Raw genomic sequence first — 6,855 nt, 5'->3', positions numbered from 1 at the left:
AACTGTGGCTTAACCATTTCAGATGAGAACGAATGCCAACAGTCCAAGCAGGAGTCCAAAGGGGGACACGATCGGTGTGGTTGGTATGTCTTTCGGTGTTCTTAGTTCTTTGGCACTAAGATAACTTTTCTTTTTCTTGTTCTATCGTTCTAGGGTGAACGCAACGTGTCACTGGGGTTAGAAAAGATGAGTCAGTATACATGTGATGTAACTGTCAAAGCCGCAATGTTTACAGGTACGTAGATAGCATGAATGATTTTTTCCCCGCCATATTCAGTGTGTTGCGTTGAAACTGTTTACAGCCTACATCCCGCCCAAGGCATGCTGGGAGGACCTCCTCTCAGGCAGCTTGGAAACTTCCAGACGCCGATATGCCTTACGTTCGCAGTGATGCGACCGTGGACGTCTGATTTGGAGCAATTTTGGAGCAGCAATATTTTCATTTTAGAGCACATTGGAGCAGCGAAAATTTCCATTTTGGAGCACTTTGGAGAAGGTAATTTTGTATCTGGGAGTCCTTAATTGGAACATTTCACATCCTGAAGTACACTGGAGAAGCAAGTTGCCGTTACATTCAAGGGCCTTAATAATTAACATGGGGCTCATATGGAGAGCTAGAAATATTTCGATTGATTGCAAATCTCATGGAGAAAATCATCTCAACATCACTCCATCATATTTCACTCGATAATGCAAAAAGAAGGACGTCATGCACTTGAGTGTTCTGGAATAACCTCTTCAGCGATTATTTTCCACTCTGGCAAACAAACAGAATACTGGTTGAATAAAATTGTACTTTATGAAATAACGCTCTAAATGCATCTATGTGGTTATCAGCAGACGGGGTAAACAAACGCCGCGACGTACAACAGTGCCTCAGTGCTAAAGAGTCACACTGTCCCTAATGCCTTTCCCCAACACGACTCCGAGGAGAAAGCCCGGTTCTTTTAAGGCGAAAACCTATAATGTCTCATACTCACGGCGTCCGTCCGTCCGTGCTCCGGAATGGTGCCAGCTGTGGCCTCTGCCCCTCACACTCTTTCGACAATCACGCATAGCAGCAGTAGAGCACTGCACGGGCCCGCTTTATGAAGCCCGAGCCCAGCCCGGGCCCGTGGTTCCAAGCGCGGGCCCGGCCCGGGCCCTGGCGTACATGACCGAACCCAGCCCGAGCCCGGCCCGGGCCCGGGCGTACTTGACCGTACACAGCCCAAGTCTGGCCCGGGCCCGTCGTTCCATGCCCGGACCCGGCCCGGGCCCGGGCGTTCATTGCTAAACTAATCCAGGGCGCGCCAGTTCATGACCAGGCCCGACCCGGGCCCGCTAGGGGATATTAGTTGTTGATGATGATTATTAATGATGCCGTGCGCTTTGTAGCGGGCGATCGGACGGAAAATCCGGTGTGTACATGCATCGAAATGTTGCTTTGCCCACGGTGGTAGCTCAGCAGTTAAGCTGTTTCGCTGTTAAGTCCTAGGACGCGGGTGCGATTCCCGCGGCCACGGCTGCCGCAATTTGGTGGGGGCGAAATGCAAGAACACCCGTGTATATACTCATCTTTAGGTGCACGTTAAAGAACTCGAGGTGGTCCAAATTGATTCGGTGCCACCACGGTGTGCCTCGTAATCATATCGTGGTTTTGGCACGTAATACCAAGGAATATAAATGAAATGTATCGTATGTGTCAACCTCGAATAAATGACCGAAATATTTATACCTCCCATGGGAACAACCATAATCTGGCCCATTGTTAGTGCTGTTAATATATATATATATATATATATATATATATATATATATATATATATATATATATATATATATATATATATATATATATACGTGTCACTTCAGCTTGGCAAAGTATACCTTAGACCATGGAATGCATAACATTCGCGTGTGCTCGAAGGCCCGACTTACGCCTTTTAATGAGCGGGTCCGAGTCCGGCCCGGCCCGCAGCCTCAAGCCCGGGCCCGGCCCAGGCCCGCGGCTTCAAGCCCGGGCCCGGCCCGGGCCCGCACTTTCAAGCCCGAGCCCAGCCCGGGCCCGCCGGAAAACGCTTCGGCCGGGCCGGGTCGGGCCCGGGCTTTCGGGCCGGCCCGGGCCCGTGCAGTGCTCTAAGCAGCAGTTGCGCGTTGCTCCTTCCAACGCGCGTTGCGCAACTATTGTGCAACGTGGCGTCGGCGTCCGTCGGCGGCGCCGCTGGATGCCGCCGCCGCGTCAGTCAAGTTAAGGTACGTACACACTGGTGGAAAGCAGGCCACTGCGGCATCCCGCCCGTCGGAACCTCCGCGCAGCAAGGAGCGGCACGCTGTCCACATTGCCGGCGCGAGAGTCACGAGACAAGGGCAGACATGTCGAGGCGCGAGCCCGCCGGCTCACTGCCGGCTCGCGATTTCTCCCCGAAATACGGAGGGGGGTGGCGCGGTTGAGGAGAGCAATGTCTGGCTGCTACGGCGACAGCACGTGTGAGAAGGAAGGGGGCAAACATATCCACGAAGTGAATGATGTTAGAGGAGCTTGCTCGGAGGTGATCGGGTAACCCGCGAATGCTCGTACAGATTCCTCTACCATCATATATTTATTTATTTATTTACACATTACCTACATCGCCATATAGGCATTACGTAGGGGGGGAACAAAAACATAACCAGAATAAAGGAACACTTGCAGGGATATATACACACATATAGAAATATCAAAAAATCATTATCAGGAGCAACATGAGTATAGATCACCAAATAAAATTTAGAGACACGTAGTACATACATTTGTTGTTGCAAGAACAATTTCACAACATGGAAAAAAAAATAAATCATTATCTCTTATATTTACTAAGTCGTCTGTTAAACTGTTCCAATCTCTTATTGTTTTAGGAAAGAACGAGTAGAAAAAAGTGTTGGATCTGCATTTAAAGGTAGAAATCTTTTTGCTATTATCACAGCGAGTGGATGTGTAGGATGGTTCAACAAGGTAGCTATGATGATTAATACCTGTGTTAGAGTTATATATCTGGTGCAACAGCTTAAGCCGTAGTTTCTGTCTACGTACACGGAGCAGATCCCATCCCAAGGTGGCCTTCATTTGAGAAACACTGGCGTAGGGGCTGTAATTATTTAAAACAAACCTTGCCGCTTGGTTCTGAAGTTTTTCAAGTCTATTTATAAGATAGTCTTGGTGGGGGTCCCACATTACGCATGCATAGTCAAGTATGGATCTGACTTGCAAAAAATATAAAGTTTCCTTGATTTCGCGCGTCGCCTGTTTGAAATTCCTGCGGATAAAGTGAAGCATCTTACTAGCTTTTGCTATGGCCGTGTCAATATGTTTGTTCCATGTAAACGATTCGGTAAAGTAAACGCCGAGGTACTTATAATCGCTGTGTATGATGATAGGGACGTCGTAGATGTTATATTGATGCTCTGATTTGGATGTTTTCCTTGAGAAGCTCACGCTGCAACACTTTTTTATATTCAAATGCATGTTCCACTTTTTACACCAGTCCGCTATGTGATCTAGGTCAGTTTGCAAAGTGTGTATATCATTTTCAGTCGCAATTTCTCTGTATATGACACAGTCGTCAGCAAATAATTTTATGGGAGATCTAATGTTTTCAACTATGTTGTGTATGTAGATTAGGAACAATAAGGGCCCTAAAACGCTTCCTTGGGGAACTCCCGAGGTCACTGCTATTGACGAAGATTTGACATTATTTAGGACGACGGACTGGGTTCTACCATTTAAGTAATTTCGTATCCATGTTTGAACGTTTTTATTTATGTTTAATGCAGCAAGCCTTACATCCAAGAGCTTATGCGACACAGTATCGAATGCTTTTTGGAAATCTATAAAAACAGCGTCTACCCGGCTACCGTTATCAATGGCTTTGGATACGAAATGCTGAAATTCTATTAGTTGGGTGTTACAGGAATAACCTTTCCGGAAACCGTGCTGGGAGGGAGTAAAGAAAGCGTCTGAATCAAGGAATTTAAATATGTTTGAATGTAAAATGTGTTCAAATATTTTGCAACATATCGACGTTAAAGAGATTGGCCTGTAATTTTCTCTCAGTTTTCTGTCTCCAGTTTTAAAAACGGGTGTAACGTTTGCCGTTTTCCAATCCTGAGGGATAAGACCAGTTTCAAAGGAGAGTTTATAGATGATACTTAAATACGGAGCAATGATGTCATGACACTCTTTGACGACGATAGACGTGACAACGTTGTCATATATGCATTACATACACAATGTTTATTAATGTACGGTTGGATGCAGTATATACATTTTGATGAAGTATATATACATTTGGATGAACTATAAACATTATACGGGTTTGCTTTACGGCGAGCCCTGTTCGCTTCGGCCTCCTGGGCTCTCACCGCAGGGTCTTGGCGTCGAGCCCGAGCTGCTTCTGCTCTGCGACCTCTCACCGCAGGGTTCGCTTGACGGCGCGCCCTCTTCGCTTCGGCCTCCCGGGCTCTCACCGCAGGGTCTTGGAGTCGAGCCCGTCGCGCTGCTGCCTTGGCTGTGGTTTTCATGCAGCGGAGATGTATCCAAGCGGAGATGTATCCTAGAGCACCTAACTAGTGCTTGCGCCACTTGCGCCGAGCGTGGTGTGCGCCGCCTTGAGCGGTGGCTGGCGGTGGCGCGCCATCTAGTGAGCATTCTTGAAATCACCGGAGAGAGCGCCGAGCGTGGTGTGTGCCGCCTTTAGCAGTGGCGCAATCTAGTGAGCATTCTTGAAATCACCGGAGGGAGCGCAGCTGCGCTCCTGGCGGGACCAATGAGAAGTAGTGAGCCGACCGTCACGCCGGTGAGGACAAGGGGCGAGCATAAGAAGCTTGGCGAGCAAGCTCCTAAAAGCAGGCGCTGATTGGCGGTTTGCTTGCGCGGCAGCCGGCGGCAGCGGCAGAAATAGATCCCGGAGCGATTGCTTTGGCGGCAGAAAAGCGTTGGCGCTCCGCGGGAGAGAGAGAGAAAAGCGGCGTCTCGCGAGCGGTGAGCGGCGCGCGGGAGAGTGCCGCGCCGCCAGTGTGTTCGTACCTTTATGGCTCATTCACACTGGGGAATCCGCCGGCCACAGCGACCGGAATTCGTGCGCCGCCGAAATTCAACATCGTTCACACCGCTTAGCAACCGCACCACCGAAACTAGGGCGCCTAGTTGACATCGTCCCTTCGCGCGACGGAACAGTGGCATCGACGCGCTCTGCGTTGTGTTCGCGTTTCGTTATGGCGAAACGCATAAACAGGAGCAGGGTCGTCGAACTGCTGGGCCTACTGGAAAGGAACTTTCTGGCGATGTCTGACGAGGAGAAACATGCGTTCGCCGAACAAGAAACGACGCAAGCAGTCGTGGTTGGTTCGCCCTGATTTGCAAGTCGCGAGAAGCTTAATCGAGCCGAGAAAATGCTACCCGTTGTGCGAGATCGCGATGGTGTATTGCGAAGATGCTAATCGCGACAGCACTTGGCACTTTTCGAGAGCTACAGGATGATTGCGAAAGACTTCGCTATTGCTGCGGGCTTCGACGACTGCAATATCACAAGCACGCCGCCAATTTTCGAATGTTCTACTTGCGTTCCGATTGGTTCGCGGTGAGGGAATCCGGCGGCAGCTGCCGCAAAAATCGGTCCATGACCGATCGACGCGGAAAAGGATTTTCCGGCGGATCTCGCTGCCGCCGAAGCGGATTCCGCGCGCTCTCGCCGCCGAATGTCTCAGTGTGAACGCGCCCTCAGACGGATGGCTCCCAAGCGGCCCGGTGATGATCCCACGGCAGACGGTTCGGAGAAGCGCCCCAAGAATGTGGATTCCCCCGATACCATGGCATAGACAGTCGAATGGCCACATGATTTCGCCGAACACACTTTGGAATTTAAAAAGTGTCCATTTCTTTTTCTTCTCGATCGATTGTAATGCTGGGTGCAACATGACGTCACTTAGCGAGCCTTAAAAAGCCAATCTCCTCCGACACTCCCTTCCCTTTTTCTGAGGTTTCTGTGCTGTAGCGAGAGAATTCTCGCAGTGCTTCCAGACTATCGTTTGCGCATGCGCCGGGTTGCCTGGAAGATGTACATCCGCTTCAAGTCGAGCTTACGCGAAAGTGCCCGAAAATGGTTTCAAAGGGGGTCTACAGATATAACAAACTTCGTTTTCCTTTTGCAGCGAAGCTGTCCATGCAAGAACATTCCGTTTGTACGCCGAAAACTCCCCACTGCCCTCCAGAGAGCAGTGCAAAAAAAAATAACAGTTTCGCCCCAAGGGCGAAGCAATCAATGCGATAGCAACAAATTTGAATGACACGCAAAGAACAGCTAGCAGCTCGAAACGTGGAGGACGCTGCTCAAGCAGAAAGCACGCACGAAAAGAACACACACAATGCGAGCGTGAACTAACAACGTTCACAGTTCGACACTTAAAGCACGCTGCTCAAACACAAAGAAGGACACACGAAACGAACGCACAGATATACACAGGACGAACGCGAATTTACAACTGTCATAGTTACTTCATTGTGTTTGAGCAGCGTGTTTTAAGCAGCGCGCTTTTTTAAGCGCCGTTGCTACAGAGAGCGTAGTGACCTTCGCGCGCTCTGTTACTTCAAGGCAAACTTTCCGGTGAAAGCAGAAGATGTACAAACCGTCCCCATCACGAGATAAGCGTGCGCGCACACCCTGTAGGGTAAAGTACAGTTGGTAGAGGAGCGCGCGCATCGCAACGAGCGAAGCGACGACTTTTAAAGCGCGCCCTTCACACCATCTCGCTGGTAATGCAGATGGATGGATGGATGAATAACTTTATTGAGGTCCTTCGGTGCTGCGTACCGCCAGCGGTAAATGGTGTATATAAATA

Source organism: Rhipicephalus sanguineus, chromosome 3 (assembly GCF_013339695.2).
Source record: "Rhipicephalus sanguineus isolate Rsan-2018 chromosome 3, BIME_Rsan_1.4, whole genome shotgun sequence".
In the NCBI taxonomy this organism is placed as follows: domain Eukaryota; kingdom Metazoa; phylum Arthropoda; class Arachnida; order Ixodida; family Ixodidae; genus Rhipicephalus; species Rhipicephalus sanguineus.
Note: the sequence above shows the minus strand (reverse complement) of the source record.